The sequence below is a fragment of the Rhynchophorus ferrugineus genome, unplaced genomic scaffold (genome assembly GCF_030347505.1).
Source record: "Rhynchophorus ferrugineus isolate W39M unplaced genomic scaffold, kcgeb_rfMv2 rfM8, whole genome shotgun sequence".
Lineage (NCBI taxonomy): Eukaryota > Metazoa > Arthropoda > Insecta > Coleoptera > Curculionidae > Rhynchophorus > Rhynchophorus ferrugineus.
In genome coordinates this window covers 17,414,963-17,433,005 of record NW_027472587.1, presented here as the reverse complement: position 1 = coordinate 17,433,005, position 18,043 = coordinate 17,414,963, and the positions used below count along the sequence as shown (strand labels likewise).

Sequence of the window (18,043 nt, the reverse complement as noted above, 5' to 3'; positions counted from 1 at the left end):
GGGATTGCCCTCCAGGGAACCTTCCAGTGATTTCCTTTTATATCAGCTACTGGAAACAATGTCTTATACATACCTCTCATGTCTAGAATACCTGTCATATACACAATGTTTATTTATTAATGAGGTGTTCGTAGAGAGTTTGAATAGTTTCCAACAGAGTATCATCCTAATCTTGAACCAAAACATCGATCAATTGCTTTATTGTCAAGCACTGAGTATCTGTGAGCATCATCCGAATACTAAGAGCGTCATGATGCAACTAGTATGGGAATCCGTCAAGAAGTCATTGTTTATCTAAAATTTTGTAAAAAAAAGTTTATCTAAAATCAGAACTATCCAGAAACACAATATAAATGATATCCTCATCATAATTATAATAATGTAACGCATTATGTTATATCGGACACTGATACAATCAGCATTAATCTAACAAATGAAAGCAATTAAAGAAATTTATGTTTGAATTAGTGGAGAGGGGTAGAACTTATTTATCCGTTCGGTCCATTTTCTCGGCCCGTTCGCGTTTTCACTGTATCGATTACTGATTGGTAAGATGGAAAAGAACTACGAGAGGGCATTCGTTCGATCCAAAGAAGCGTCGTGAAAGAAGTGGAGTGGGAAATTTGATTCGGCTCAATTCATCTCCGGGAAATTCGCTCCGGCAAGTTATTTACAACGGTAGCGTTTCGATTAATTCCGTAAATTGTAATTGAACGAATCGTTTCTGAGATATAATGCAAATTACAGTTGAAATTGTAAGAAGAGTGAAATTGCCGGAAATACTTTTTATACGTACTCATAATTAAAAGAGGTATGATACCCTTTTGCCAATTTTTTTAAAAATATAATTATATATGTCGGCTTATGTGTTTGTTGATTAACATGTTTTATTATTTATTTAAGTCTTATTTAATGAAGCCATTATGTATGCCTAAGGCTGTTGAAAAAGTACAAATGGCGGTCAAAAAGGTCTGCAAATGGATTAGAGATTGGAAAATACAGCTTAAGAGAATATTATTATGACAACGTCATTCATCGGCTCAATTAATGGTGATTGCTCGTTTCTTTTTCCTGAAATTTTGATTCGTGGCATGATAATGGTTGAAAAAGTTCATGAAATTTTAAAAAATATTTAACCAGAAATATTTACGTATTCATAATTTAAGGAAGTATGATTCATCTTTTCTAAATGGATGTGTTTTATGAATAATTATATATGCTGGATTATGTTGTGAATTTTGGGAGTTTTAGTATCATAATGCAGTATATCATCTATTCCCAAACTGACATATTTAATAAAAATTAGTGGGGTCTTTTTGTCTTTTAATGTAAATAATTTGTAACGCAATACATATCTGATATCAGAAACTTAATTGTTCTTTTAGTATCGACATCTTGACTCAAAACACTACAGATTAACAGAATATTATTGAGATAGCGTCATTCGTCTGTTCAATTAACAGTGATTGCTAGTATTTTGATCACGAAATTTTAATTCCTGGTCTGGTAATGGTTAAAAAATTCATAAAATTGTTAAAAATATTTACGTCTAGAAACCAGAAATATTTACGTATTCATAATTTAAGGAAGTATGATTCATCTTTTCTAAATAAATGCTTTTTATGGATAGTTGTATATGCTGGATTATGTTGTGAATTTTGGAAGTTTTAGTATCATAATGCAGTATATCATCTATTCCCATACTGACATATTTAATTAAAATTAGTGGGGTCTTTTTGTCTTTTAATGTAAATAATTTGTAACGCAATACATATCTGATATCAGAAACTTAATTGTTCTTTTAGTATCGACATCTTGACTCAAAACACTACAGATTAACAGAATATTATTGAGATAGCGTCATTCGTCTGTTCAATTAACAGTGATTGCTAGTATTTTGATCACGAAATTTTAATTCCTGGTCTGGTAATGGTTAAAAAATTCATAAAATTGTTAAAAATATTTACGTCTAGAAACCAGAAATATTTACGTATTCATAATTTAAGGAAGTATGATTCATCTTTTCTAAATAAATGCTTTTTATGGATAGTTGTATATGCTGGATTATGTTGTGAATTTTGGAAGTTTTAGTATCATAATGCAGTATATCATCTATTCCCATACTGACATATTTAATTAAAATTAGTGGGGTCTTTTTGTCTTTTAATGTAAATAATTTGTAACGCAATACATATCTGATATCAGAAACTTAATTGTTCTTTTAGTATCGACATCTTGACACAAAACACTACAGATTAACAGAATATTATTGAGATAGCGTCATTCGTCTGTTCAATTAACAGTGATTGCTAGTTTTTTGATCACGAAATTTTGATTCCTTGTCTGGTAATGGTTAAAAAATTCATAAAATTGTTAAAAATATTTTCGTCTAGAAACCAGAAATATTTATGTATTCATAATTTAAGGAAGTATGATTCATCTTTTCTAAATGTATGTTTTTTATGAATAGTTATATATGCTGGATTATGTTGTGAATTTTAGGAGGTTTAGTATCATTATGCAGTACCTCTATTCCCGTACTAACCTGTTTTGTTAAAATTAGTGATTGAAAAAGTACAAGTGGCAATCAACAAGTTCGGCAAATGGACTAGAGATTGGAAAATACAGATTAACAGAACATTATTGAGATAGCGTCATTCGTCTGTTCAATTAACAGTGATTGCTAGTTTTTTGATCACGAAATTTTGATTCCTTGTCTGGTAATGGTTAAAAAATTCATAAAATTGTTAAAAATATTTACGTCTAGAAACGAGAAATATTTATGTATTCATAATTTAAGGAAGTATGATTCATCTTTTCTAAATGTATGTTCTTTATGAATAGTTATATATGCTGGATTATGTTGTGAATTTTGGGAGTTCTAGTATCATAATGCAGTATATCTATTCCCATACTAACATGTTTTATTAAAATTATTGGGGTCTTTTTGTCTTTTAATGTAAATAATTTGTAACGCAATAAATATCTGATATCAGAAAAGTAATTGTTCTTTTAGTATCGACATCTTCACTCAAAACAAAGCTAAATAAAACGAATAAGAGGAGAACAAATTATCGATAGGATTTCATGTCACAATCCATAATAAAATCATACACGAGAATCGTTCCTCTTGTCTCGCAATTTTCATCGACAAGCCCATATCAGTAACTGTAGGCTCTCGTGTCCTTTAAACTTCAATAACAATAATGCGAAGAAAACTGGCAAATTCGCAAGATGAAATGATCCAAATTGAATTTTTATCTCGCTGCTTTTATCGCTTCATTTTTTTGTTCCCGAAGGGGATTCCTTTTGGTTGCTTCCCTCCCGATTCGACTAATAAGGAATCGATTGAGTCCGAATCGAGAGGACGAGCACGATTGTTGAAAATATAGTCTGAAGAATGGAAAAAATGTCACGTATATATAAGTTCAGGGAAAAAGTAATTTCGGTATTTTCCAGATGGATTTAAAGTCGAATATCTTTAGTAATCGTTATTGAATCAAGCCATACTACAGCGAGTTTGAAATGTAACGTTCCATAGAATATTCCAGATATACAGGTCAGGTATATATAACGTCAGGGAAAAAATAATTTGGGTTTTGCTAACAGATGGTTTTAATATCGAATATTTCTGTTACTCATTATTGAATGAAACAATATTATAGCGAGTTTGAAAGGTAACGGTCTATGGGATATTCCAGATATAGTAGTAGCATCATAATAGCCACAGTAAGTAAGTAAATGTCAGTGACATAATTAATTTTCTTGTTTTTGTTTTCGAAATTTAATATTTAATTTGATATTTAACTATACTTTAAACCAATAGGTTTTGTTTGGTTTGGTTTGGTTGGTTAATAAACTTTATTAAGAATATAGCGAAGTTCAAGTGAATTATTCATAGCGTAGTATTTTACGAGGAATTGATAATTGTTCTTTTTCTTTTGTTCTTGTAGATTTCATATAGCAACTTCTCTATAATATATGTTTTTGGAATATTTATTATTAGTATAAAAGCTACGATCTTATTTTTGTAGTCATTCAATAAAATTATACATAACGGCTTTATTAATATCTCTCTATATAGCCATATGGTATTATATATAAGATAATATTGTTGTTTAATATCTCCAAATCGGATTTCTTTTAAGTATTTTGTTGACTCTCAAATTAACCGAATGTCTATGATAGTGGTTTATGTCATTACACACGAAGCGATATACTAATGTACACTTTTGTGTCCAGATAATATTAGAAAGTACATTTAATACCGCATATTTTATCGACAATGATACAGCAGCACTTGTTACGTTAAACACGGCATATTTTTCGTTACCATTATAACTTTATTGATCCATTAGTTGTATCAATAAGGAGTAAAATCGATTGTCTTTTACGATGCTCTATTATTTTCGTATTATTTTTATTACGGAAATACATAAATAGAAATAAAATAGGGTCTATATCGGAAATGAGGATTATATTTCTAAATGCATCGTTGTAGACATAAAGGCGACAAAGAATGTTGTCAGTTTTGTTTATATTATAGTAAAATAGTAAAACATTATTTTTCAATAGTGACAAAAATATTATGATGTTAACAATTGCTTATTGAACTCATAATTTTCCACGAATTAAGTCAACCGGTAGTGTGCCTCTTGAGGATTGAGTCACCCTGGAGTGTTTGTCAAAAGCGTTTTTTAAAATTGCTGATTGTAAGTTGTATATTCGATGCTTATGTTACTTTAACAATACACTGGCATTTGTTTTATTGACAAATTATTTAAAAGGCTTCAAGAGTGGAGTAAGCAGCGGAAAATTTAAATTCCAGGTTATAAAGAACGGTAGAAATATGTGGAGTGTTAATCAATCTATTTATAGATCATAATTAAACTGCATTTCTTGCTAATACTTGTTGATTGCTGAATAATTGCTATAGTCGTAGATAGTCAGTTAGTAGAAGTAAAGTGGGTAAATGAGCACTTTTACAAGAGCTATCGCTACTGCAGTGTAATTAATCTGAAAAGTAAGAATCAGAAACCCCTTCGGACGACAAACTAATGTCCTCTTTATAAATAAAAGGAATCTTGTGTGTTTACTTTCAAACTATATTATCTTAAGAAATAAATGCTGGCTTCACTAATACTAACCAATAATAATTGTTCGCTATACGTAGCAAAATGAACACATCTACATAAAATATGTTTTTGTTTATTTATACTGGTTGCTTGTCAACCGATGACTTTTCAAACTAAGTAATACGGACGATATTTCTTACGGATTCTCGTCGAGAGTTAAATCAACTCTACCGGAGACTTAATTTAGATGCAGATCGCGTTAGAATCGCTTAGACTGTGCTTAATTGGCATTCCCCTGGAAATACAGCCTCAGAAAACAATCTCTCTCGGGCAGGTCGTCATCTGGATGGTTATCTAGCTAATCTGGATGGGCTTGAATGGGTTTTGTGTAGACGCGGACGACCAGAATACTTTATAAAGTTTCGCCGTGTTCGAACTTTAGGGAGAAGGAGACAACCATTTTTTTTCGACTGTAAAGAACGTTGTCAATAATTTGTTTTATTATCTTTGTCTTCTTGTCAGTGTCTGTGAAGTTATTTTTACTCGGTAGGGAATTATTAACGGTTTTATATAAAATTATTTTGAATATAGTTTTGAAGAAATTTTAATATATATTTAATAAGTTGGGTAACGTTAGTATAATCGCAAATATGCACTAACATTCCTTTAGTGAAGGCATAACATAGTAGATTTGGTAAGTAACAGCTTATAGATACAGGGGATGGAGAAAATAACATGAGCAGCATACGATATTGTACATTGATATTGGCTTGATGTTGGCAAGACTTTTACGGTGTGAGTAGTGCTTCGTATAACTTAGTTTCCTTGCCAAGTTTTGTAAGTTATATTTCAGTACATTATACATTTGGCTATGGCAGCTAAAGTAAGCAAAATGTGAAATATGTGAAAACAGCCAAATTTGTGAGAGATCTCATGAGCGACAGTATTCACCGCAATGTTGTTTATACAAAACATGGTAGAACATCATCAGCACCATCAAGAGCAATCTAGGGCGAAACCCAAAGTTAAGTGACAGGATTGTGGCCAGGCAATACAAAATAATCGCGGCAAAAGTGACGGCAGAACTCAATACTCACTTGAGTCATATTATTTTGACAAAAACAGTACGATGGAAGTTCCACAAAGCTAAGCACTAATGAAGAAAAATGTGGTATGGTTCGAATGAATAATTATTTGCAGGTTTGTGGTGCAACGATCGGGTTTATGTATGGAGAGGCCTCAAAGAAGCCTTCAGCCTGCGCTGACTGCTTCCTACAGTCAAGCATAGTGGAGGTTCCGCTATGATTTGAATAATAATATTGTGGTTCTATTCATTTCTGTGTCTGAATTACTGCTAATAAATAGCCCGACATCATCAATGGTGAAGTTATTACTGTTATGAGTAGCATATTGATTCCAAATACTGCCATATTCTAAGATGATAATGCATCCATACACACAGCCAAATGGTTCAGTTTTGGTTTGAAGACGACCGAAATATAATCAAACCTCTTCCCTGTCCAGTTCAATTGCTTAACTTAATTGATGAAGGAACCTAGGGACTGATTTCCATCTTCAACATTATCGGATCAATTGACGGATATATTGGTACAATAATAGTACGTTCTCAACATTTATTCCGTATCGAATTGCAGCTGTTTTGATTCAAAAGAAACTAGAGGGTCAATACTTACCTTTAAGGAATAACTACTGTGCATGTATCAGGTGTTCATATGTTTCTCTCCATCCTCTGTATAAAATTAGTGTCATTCTAACGTTATTGTGTTTTGAAAATATAAATTGCCCAGGCTGATTACATGAAACATCACTAAGAATATTTTAATATAAGAATAATTTGAAAAAGAATATTCTAGACGAAGAATAGTTTCTTTCTAACTTTTGCAAACTTGCACAAATCATAAAACCAGGTATAGATTTTATTGTCAACAAATGAATGCGATTTAAAAATAAATGGGCAGAATTGATTAATAGGAAAGGAGTTGTCTTTCATATCGACAAAGACGGGGATATTCTGACGTACCCACCGTGTAACCCGGATCTTACACCGTCTAACAGCTATTTATTGGAGTCTTTACAAAACTCTCTTATTGATGTAAAGCTGGCTTTAATAGATGCTTGTAAAAATCAGTTCAGTTTTTTTGCCCAAAGTCGAAACGTCGTATTGGCAAACATGGAAACCCGAACCCTGAGCTAATATTCCTTTACCACAGTAATAATTTTCAAGAGAAACCTTAATTTACCATATATTTGTTGTTGTTGTGTAATAATGTCGTGGTGATGTATGTTGTGTACTAGAGTTTGTTAGCGTTTTTCTTGTTTTTCACACACCTACGTCGTCTGGCAATATTATTTACTCCTAATCGATTGGATTGCGATAACAAAGAAACCTTTTAGGAGCGCCATAAGCCGCCTAAGAAGGTGTTAGTGGCGGTATCAAAGAAGAAACCTGCGGAATATTTCATCCGTCCGCTTTTATGTTCCTTGGCCCCGAGTTCGATCGGGTTTCGTATGGAATAACGGAATAAACAACAACGTCTCTGGATAATCGTAAATATAGCGATCCAGGTCCTTCGAGGGACGTTCGCCATTTTTTTCGTATGATTTATTTGACAGATATTAATTTCCAGCGAAGAAATGTCAGCCGCAATAATGAAAATGCTTCGGCTGTGAGCGTGTTTAAAAATAAATAGGGATATACCGGCCTGTTGGAGTTTGTGGACTTTATTATTGTCATAATGTCTTCATAATTCTTTAGCAGGTGGACTAAAATGTATATTACTGTGATCATAAATTTAGTAGAGCAATATATAGACAATATTTATAATATATAGCCATAAGTCCGAATATATTGTCCATTATAAGTGCCTATCTCTGGGTGTAATACTAAATAACATTATTAAAAATTTTAATTAAATTTACTAGGTGGAAGTCTCTGCCGATATTTGCAGAAAAAAATACATAATTTTCAAGGCCAAATTTATTTATTCAAAGTATTGGCCATTTTATTCTATATATGGCCCGTATTTCGTACAATTTATGGATGCCATCCCAAAAAAACTGTTTGTCCTTTGAACAAAACCATTCATCGAACTATTTTCTAACTTGGCGAAATTGGTGAACTGCGGTTCAGCAAGCGCGTGTCCTATTGATGCGAGAAGTTGATAGTCGAACGGGGCAAGGTCTGGAGAGTACATTCGATGCTTTCAACGCTGCCTTGACCGGTTTTGCTTTTTGAGATGGCGCTCGACGTTATCATGCTGTAAAATAATTTACCGTCTTCGGGTCCATTCAGGGTGTTTTTCGTTCAATGTATGGTTAGAATTGATAATTTGATATTGGTAGCGATTGCTATTAACTGTTTCACCAGATTTTCACAGTTCGTAATACACCACTCCACTCTGGTCCCATCAAATATAGATCACTGTCTTTCGATCAAAACGATTTGGTCTTGTAGTCGATCAGCCGGCGTCGTCAGATGATAACTATGATTTTTTGCTCTTAGGTTTTTTAAAATAAATGTACTTTCCATCGCCCGTTACTATTCGATGTAGAAATGACTTTCTATCATATCTTTGAAGCAGAATTTCACAGACGATTTTTCGATTTTAAATTTTCCAATGTCATTCAATTGATGTAGCTCCCATATCCCCATCTTTTGGATTTTCTCCATTGCTCGTAATTGGTTGCTAATCGATCTTGGTAATGTGTGCCTCTAATGCACGTGTGTAAGTACGAAACTTGACATTTTCGAAGAGGTATAAATCTAGGACGGTATTAAATTCGCAAAATATAACATGTATAGCTTTGAAGTTTGATGTCAGAAAATAAAATGTTCCGGTACACCTGGCATATTGTTTAACAACCGCTCTATTCACCTGATTTAGCACCATCGGACTTGTAAAATCGCTTCTAGGACAATATTTCATTTTGATTGGTTAATCAACAAGATTTTATTAGCAAGACAGCAAAAGGACGATATTTTCTGGTATAAGTAATGAAATCAATATTTCTGCCTATAATTTATATATAGCATTCTATGTTAATATTCAGTCAGTATTGATAGTATGTTTATGATATAAAGGGAATTAAAATGACACCAAAAAAAAATGTAGAGGTAATGGTTAGTTTTAAACAATTTGTTTAAAATTATGATAACATAAATATAGTATATGATACTGTCAACCTAATAAAGCCTTGAGTCACAAGAAACCTTCATAATTAATTCACTGTCTTGATATTGCTGGTAAATAATAAAATTCGTATGCTGTGTTCGTATAAAGACTAATGGTGCAGCCGTAAGTCACTTGTTTACATCGTAAGACAAATAAAACCAAAGTGAAAAATATGCGTAGCTATCTGCGATCTCGTAAACACCTAAAAAGGTTGTAAACATCACGGGGAATCGGACGGGGGAGCAATGCACGACCCCCGCCCGCCTTAGCACACACCCCCTCCCTACAAATACAAGAAAACGGTTGACAAGTGAACGAACTCGTCGGCATGAGGCCACGGCCGTCTCCGATAATAATTTGTCGGCTCCGTATCCACTGATTCGATCTAGGCCGATTAAAAGGAGATTCGACTTACGTTGGATTGAGGTTGGTGCAATGGGGATGTTTGATTTCCAGGGGTTGTTCTCTGTCGCAGTCGGGCAAGGGCAGAACGCAACCCTTCCGTTATAGAGCTTGTCCTTTCATCACCACTGAAACAGAAAATTTCAATCATCAGTTTTTGCTGAATATTAAAATACTATTTTAATTAGTTTTAGTAACACTATGCTAAATAAAATTGGTGTAAATTAACTTTGGAATAAGGTTTTCTTTATTTTAAAGATATTCTATCAATTATTTCGGGTATAGTTTTGAGGAAATTTGTTCTAACGACGTCATTTTTATATTGAATGTGATTAGTCTAGATCTAGAAGTGAAACAAACGTGTTCTACAATTTAAAGGTTGAAAGATGGCGCATTCTTTTCCAAAGGATCCTGCTTTAGTCCGAAATGTTTTTTGAAGCAATGTAATAAACTAAATTTATAACATAATACATAATATAGAATCTTTATCTCAACCTAACTAATAGAACATATTACTACACATTCAATATTGGATCAATTAGCAGAAGTTGTATAATCCACTATAATAGAATCTCAAAAATAATTAGAGATAGTACAAATATAATATTGTTTTCAAAAGAAGTAAATTGAGTCTTAAAACCGAAAATTACGCTAGGTGTTCCTCCATAGATTCTTTTGAAAAATCCAAACCTGTGCCTCCAACTTCAGTAGTATACCAAAAGGACCAAGAACTAAGTATATCTACATTATTACAATTGCAAGCAAGAATTGTTATACGCATTTTCATTTTATTTAATTTTTAATTTATATTATTGAATTATCTTGGTTTTTTAATTAATTTCCAATAGTGTGTTCAACGCCTAATTTATCTAAAATGCTCTATAATGTTTTATGTCAGGATATGTCAGCATTTTCAAATATAACTAATTATTTTTTGTATCTTTTAAAGTTTCCTTTTACCAACAAGGGTTTATCTGGACTGGATCTAGAGTTTTAACGAGGGCTCAGAACTACGGTCCTCGGTATTAAGCCTACCGACTGGCGAGCGACAAACTTAGAAATCATCCCAGAAGACATCCGGTCTTACCCAGTCTGGTTATAGGCGTGACTGGGATTATTTTCCTTGTCGGATTTTTCACTCCTGCCTAAGAACAACCACAAATGTTAAACGATCACAGACATTAATTTACGGTCTTACCCAGCCTGGTTATAGGCGTGACTGGGATAATTTTCCTTGTCGGATTTTCACTCTTGCCTAACAACAATCACAAATGTTAAACGATGACGGACATTTACGATCATGTACTAGCAGGATCTGAACCCGTGACTATTGCAAGAGTATTAGGACTGTTCTGTCGTCTTTACCACTGCGCAAACTAAGCCGGCATGTAATTAATTGGCTTGTCCATCCCAACAAGAAAATATAATAAGAGATATAACAATTGTGTTGTTTGTTGTATATGATAAAAGACAAACGTTCTCAAAATAATTTTTCATATTTTTTAAACATAATAACTGTCAGATTACACAGTAGTTTTTATATGTTCTGAATAGATCTAACTTGAATGTCAACTGTTATTTTTATAACTTTTAATTGTATTTACTATGCACCACGGGTTCTTCTGTGTCTTCATAGCAAACTGTTTTCTTTACAGGTGCCTGTATGATGATTTAAACTGACCAAGTAAGTGACGGAATATACCTCCATCTAGATAATGGAGGTAGCGAAACATTTTTCCAGTGACTCCTGTTGATTATTTTCTTTATTACTCTATCACTATAGAGTCTATTCAAAGTTTTTTTGTACATACGTCATCAAGATGTTTAATGTATTGCCTGCCGCAATTTGTAAATTCGTTTTAGAATCAGACAATAATTTCCTTTTCATTATAATCTAGTTTAAAATACACAATGCTGTCTGATTAGTTCGAACACGTAAACGATACTGTCAATACCGTCCGGTTGTCATGTATGCTAAATTCGTGAAAGCAATACTTATAACTGTAACCTATAAACTGTTGTGGCTGTATTGTTAACTGTAGCCTTTAGATGTACTATAATGTTAAAGTAAATTATATTAGATAATATTTTTGTACATTCGATTAGTTGAAGTTTATCTGAATTGATGTAGAGAAAAACTAAAAAAAAATTCCTTATTTGTTCTGTGTTTGATCAGCCGGCATCAGAAACCAACTGGTTATGACTGACGCACAAAGAAAATAGAAAATATGCGTAATGTTAAGAATGTAATTTGCGAGATGGGAGTACAAAAGTCCCGGGGGACGTTTCCTTTTCAACTACATTGACGGCGACTCAGGGAAAAATAAACGCAAAACATATCTGTCGACTGCCGTCTTCCCACAATAATGGGACGCGTCTTTTCAGGGTCGTTTCTCCTTTGCCATCGACTTTCGCGACAAAGCGTCGGAATTTTTACAACTCAATAACCGCGCCCGACCTCGTTTTGTTTGGCTTTTTACGCTACAATATGGTAAGGGTATATATTTTATTCGTTGATATTTATTTTTCATACAAATAACGGCTGAAATAGGTAAACCAATAAAGGGAATTGTTTTTAAATAAGGATTTATTGAAATATGTTTTCGAAACTGCATGAATTACATATACAGTGTTTTTTGGGTAAACATTTCAGATTCCATATGTTTGTGGCCAAGGGATTGTGAATACAGTAAATGGATTAACATGAAATTTTCACACTACATTGAATTTTATAAAAATATATTCGTAAAATGAATTTTTTGTCGAATTTTGAAGTATATTGTTTGTTATGTATAATGTTACATCTAACTCTGATCTATTAGAATAGAACGTATCTACTCTAGAGAGAGTAAATACGTTCTAGAGGCTCTTAAAGTGGTTGTGGTTTAGTAAGAGTTTGCAAATCATATAGATAGTTTTTCTGGGCACTACCATTTCTGCTTGGCTTATTGTTGTTAAACCAGGATTTCCAATAAATAAAGGGAAGACAATTTGAAGTAAGAAAGAATAATTGAAGACAATGCGATGGACGAAGAACAAGTCAATCTATAGTCCTGACTTTGGAGAAATTAGTCTCAGTTTCATACGCAAGAGCCCATCTGAGCTGAACGATTTTATTGAAGAACTTGATTTGTTAAATTAGCTCTTGATGAGGCTGTGGTTTAGAGGAAGTATTCAAACCATAGATACCAAACGTTAGATATTATTTCTGTCTACCTGCTACCATTTCTGCTTGGTATATTGCTATTAAGCCAAGATTTCCGATAAAGAAAAGGAAGATAAATTTAACTAAAGAGCAATAAATGACGACAATATGAAGGACGAAGAACTCAACGAGCCCATGTGTAACACTGATTTTGAAGAAATAAGTATCAGCTGGTTATATAAGCGCCCATTTGAGTTAAACTATTTCATTGAAGATCTTGATTTGTTATAGAAGCAGAGAAAACAGTGTCTCCAAGTATACAAAGTCCTCGTTCAGATACTACAGAAGTTACTTAGAGGTAAAAAGCAAAAACATAGTAACCTCATGAACCATCAACTACTTCTTTGTACATCTATTGACCTGGTAGAAAGGTAGCAACCACCAGAACAACTATAGAAATATTTATTTCGTTTAATCCAATATTACCAGGCGTTAACTTAAAGAGATACATTCAATATATTTATTCGTAGAGAGAAAAAACCTAATACCAACACATCAGTTTGGGTTTATTAACAAGCACTCAATAATTGACCAGGTCCACAGAATAACATATGTTATTAAAAAAGCCTACAAAAGTCAAAAAGTATGCTCAGCTATATTTTTAGATGTAGCACAAGCCTTCAAAAAGGTTTGGCATGAAGGCCTTGTTCATAAACTACATAAAATGCTACCAAAATAAGACAGCAAACTATTATGATCATATATTACAACCAGAATGTTTAGAGTCAAACAGGAAGAAGCTTACTCTGCAGTAAAAGAAGCTAAAGCAGGTGTACCACAAGGAAGTGTACTGGGACCAATGCTTAATCTAATCTACACTTGTGATATACCACAACTAGAAAGTATCACGATAGCTACATTTGCTGATGATACTGCGGTTATAGCTGTATGAGACAATAGTGAAGAAGCCTCAAGAAAATTACAACAGGCAAGTGACAATATAAATAATTGGACACAAGTTTGGAAAATAAGAATTAATGAAAGTAAATCTGTACATGTGCAGTTCACCTATAAACAGACCGTACAAGCACCAATAACATTAAATAACACTATCATTCCATATAGCAACAACGCTAAATATTTTGGAATGAATCTCGATGCAAAACTTCGCTGGAAGGAACATATAAAGAAGAAAAGAAAGGAACTGGAATTGAAATATAGGAAAATATATTGGCTAATTGGAAGAAAATCACTATTATCAGTACATAATAAATTACTATTATATAAGTAAATATTGAAACCTATATGGACGGACGGAATTCAATGATGGGGATGTTCTGCAAAGACTAACATAAACAAAATACAAATTTCTCAGAACAAAGTCCTGAGAGGTATTGTGGGTGCACCCAAATACTATTGGATTGATTACCTACGTCGGGACCTTCAGATACCCACAGTCAGTCAAGAAATCAAGAGAATTGCAAGGGGGCATGAGGAAAGACTCCGTTCTCATACAAATATTGAAATATTGCAACATTTGGATACCACCAGAACACGACACAGACTCAAAAGAATCAAACCATCATGTAGTGTTGTGTAGTGAGGTGCATATATTAAAAAATTCAGCAGTGACATGTATAAACATTATTTCATCAGAGACTGAGTTAGGGCCGATGGGCCCTCCTGGTTATATACCTATATTTAAGTTAGCATCAAGACAAATTGTAGGTTAGACGGAAACGATTAGTAACAATGTATTAATTATATAATAATAAAAAAATTGTTATGTTTTAAAAGTTATTTACGTGGAAGCAATACAACTGCTGGACAGCGTGTAGGATGTCAGGAGATTGAAGCGAACAAAACCATGCGAACTTATATAAAGTGTATACATTTAGTGTAAACTACAGTTATACTTTTATAATTTTATAATTGAGGAATATATATTGATGTATTTTCTCGCACTCGTCTTGCTTGTTAATTAAGCCAAGTACATAGGAAAAGTAGTAATAAATTAATTGTAAATTAAGATTGTACTAAGCGTATCTAATAAAGAGGTTATAATAAAAAATTATAAGTTACTTTAGCAATAGTGAAAATGTGAAGAACTAAAACAGTAGCACAATAAATTTATTATAATCTTTAGGCACGACTTTGTTGAAAGGTTCTCTCTTGACTTTTCACATTTAACATTTGTTATAATGGATCCAGCATTCATTTAAAACTAATTAATTGATGTACAACATATTTTGTGTTCTGCTTCTCAAACAATTGTCTGGGAATATAATTAATATGGTTCGGCTTAAGTTCCCCGGCAATGGCACAGTTGAAGTGGCGCCTTTTACAAGAAATAAGATCCTTCGTAAACCGTATATTATAAGTGTTCCGGAAGCGGTGACATTTATGTAGTAGGTATGAAATATAATGTATTGTATTAAGGCGTCTATAGTGTCACGGCGTCGAAAAATACGCCACGTCCTTTCGCCGTCTTTTGATTAACTTTTTCTCTTCGTGCGTTGTTTCTCTTGATAATTGACGGTTCTCTTTATGTACGCTCCGAAAGTTTCTGTCAGTTTTACCGTCGAACGGCTCTCGGGACTTTTTATGATTGGTGTAGTTAACCATGTCACATACATAAAAATATCTCGTGATGTCTTTGTTTCATTTTTTATTTTTGGTGTCTTGTTTACTACGAACCTGTATATTTTATTAAGGAGTGTTGTTTATTGGAATTTCTAGGATTCATTAGCATCCATTTTATAGGCACCATTTTGAATCCCTATAACTTCGCTCAAATAAAAGATAAGTAAGTTTGGTTTTCATAAAGAGTTTATTTGATCTTTACATTTTTTTTAAGTTATGATTGAAAAATTATGTAGGGTTAAATGGTGACCGTGATTCGTTATGTAACAACCCTACTATTTTTAAGGCATTTTTCATGACATACTGCAACATCTGATGCTCAGTTTCTTCAATTTCATGACGAATATTGTCTTTAATATATTGAGTCATTTGTGGCTTATTCTTATAAAGTTCTGAGTTTCAAAAACCCCATAAGAAGAAGTCTTGTGCTGTTAAATCTGGAGATCTGGCTGGCCATGCTAAATCGCCACTTCGCGAAATTGGTATTTGTGGAAAAATGGCATCCAATTCAATATTGAACTAACTATATTGTAATAACACTATCGCGCACTAGAGCCACATTTTTAAGAGACTTCCGTTGTCTTCCAGAACGGGGCTTATCTGCTGTCGTACCGTACTGTCGAAAATTCGCATGTAAACGATAAATTGTGGTTTTGTGAGGCACTGGACTATTAGGATATTCTTAATGCAATTTCTGCTGAGTGGCAATAATGGAACGATTATTTTCAATATATATTGTTACTATTTCTGCTCCTTCTAGTGGCGTAAATTTATCCATAATAAAATTTGGACGCCTACACAACACAATTGTTAAAGCGAAACTGAGCTAAACGTCACAATAACCAAGATGGCGCACAATCAAAATGGTAGCGGGTCTTTCGCTTCACATGTTATCATAATTAAAAAATCTTGAAGCACGTTCGTTAAGGATATATAGGTAGTTTTTACTTATATTCATAAAATTATAGTACTTCCCCAAATAAGAATTTTGGACGACATCATTTGTTTATAGTCAGCAAGCACCATGTTGTGTATTGGACGCCAACTCTTTAGATGATGGACAATACTGTGGAATATTGTTTTGAGACAAATTGCCATGGCGCAGAATAGAGAAAAAATACAAAATTTATTTTTGCAAAAATAGTTTTATTTATATCCCTGAAATTCTATAAAATTAAATTAGATTAAAATTATATTTTAGTTATGGAAACCTATAAATTCAATACAAATATAATTCCGCCTGAATTTATATAACTGTAATCACAAAAAAGGTTTTAACTGATACCTTACGCATGGCAGAAGCAGGAAACATGAAGAATTCTTTTTCATAATTTGGCCTGTTATGATACACCTTTCACTCAGTTATTATATCTCGTTTAGTTTAAACAATTCAAGTAGGAAACAAAACAAGAGTGGATTCACTGAAAATATATTCAATTTATTGCGATAGTTGTAGACCTTTATAATTTGCGGTAAGCAATGTAACCGGGTTCCAGGTAGAAAAAGTGAACATTAAAGTGAACTGGATGAAATAACACTATTAGAACAATTTTACGGCAGTGTTTTTGTTGGAGGTATAAAATGTGGTTAAAGGAGAGAGCTGTAAAGGTTTTTTTTTATTAAATTACGTTTTGAAATAACGTCAGCGAAATAACTTGGAAGTGTATTGTCCTTTGTTTAAAATTCTTTTTTGTATATTGGTCCTTTTGATTACTGACGCTTTATATACATTTTCAAAGTTTTTTCGGTTTCATCATCAAACAGCAGCCGGAGCTTGTTATAGTTGATGTAGTAACCATGCCATCACCTCGGAAGGTCCGTTTTACTATTGTATTGTGTCTTGTTTACAATCAGCTGGTATCTTTTAATGAGTTTTTTTTTAATTTGAAGACTTTATTAGTAAAATTTTTCGTTTTTGTTTTCGTTTCGTATTTGGTTGAAGGGACTGGAAGGGTATCTTGTAGTTAATAATGATAAATTTGATCCAAGAGTTGACCGAAAACATTTAGCATGGTCCCGAAGACACGGTAAAGTTATTTTATAACACGATAACTCGCCGTCTCATATAGTAAAACCGGCCAAGAGAGCATTGAAAGCATTCGGATTGGACATATTATTGTAGCAACCATACTTTCCAGATCTTTCCCCGTTCGTCAATTTGGAAAAAGATGGAAAATGGTTCGATGAATGATTTTGCTCAAAGGTCAAACAGTTTTTTTTAGTGATGTCATCCATAAATTGCCCGAGAAGGGACAAGATTATATAGAATTAAATGGTTAATATTTTACATAAATACAATTTTCCATTTTCTTGAAAATTATACATATTTTTTTTTCTGAAAAAGAAACCGGTAATGACTCTCGGGTACACCTGGTAGAAACGGTAGAAAATGTTATAAAATTAAATGAGAATTATATTCTTTTTTGTTATACGAACCCTTACATTCAATAGAAATTTAATTTCGCTCGAATTTAGGTATAATTGTTCGCAAAAAAGCTTTTAATTGAAATATGCCGTGTCGGTAAAGTTTATAATTACGCGACGAATTCTTTTTCACAATTTCGCCGGTCATGACTGAATTATCG

At 32.9% G+C, this 18,043-nt stretch overlaps 1 protein-coding gene across 1 annotated transcript in view; it reads right to left on the bottom strand.

The window, feature by feature from the left end:
* LOC143200771 (uncharacterized) overlaps window positions 1-18,043 on the bottom strand; it is a 183,759-nt gene that overhangs the window by 163,288 nt on the left and 2,428 nt on the right. The window contains exon 2 of the mRNA XM_076411393.1: window positions 9,684-9,798. The gene's annotated coding sequence lies outside the window, so the exon portion shown is untranslated. The remainder of the gene's footprint in view (window positions 1-9,683; window positions 9,799-18,043) is intronic.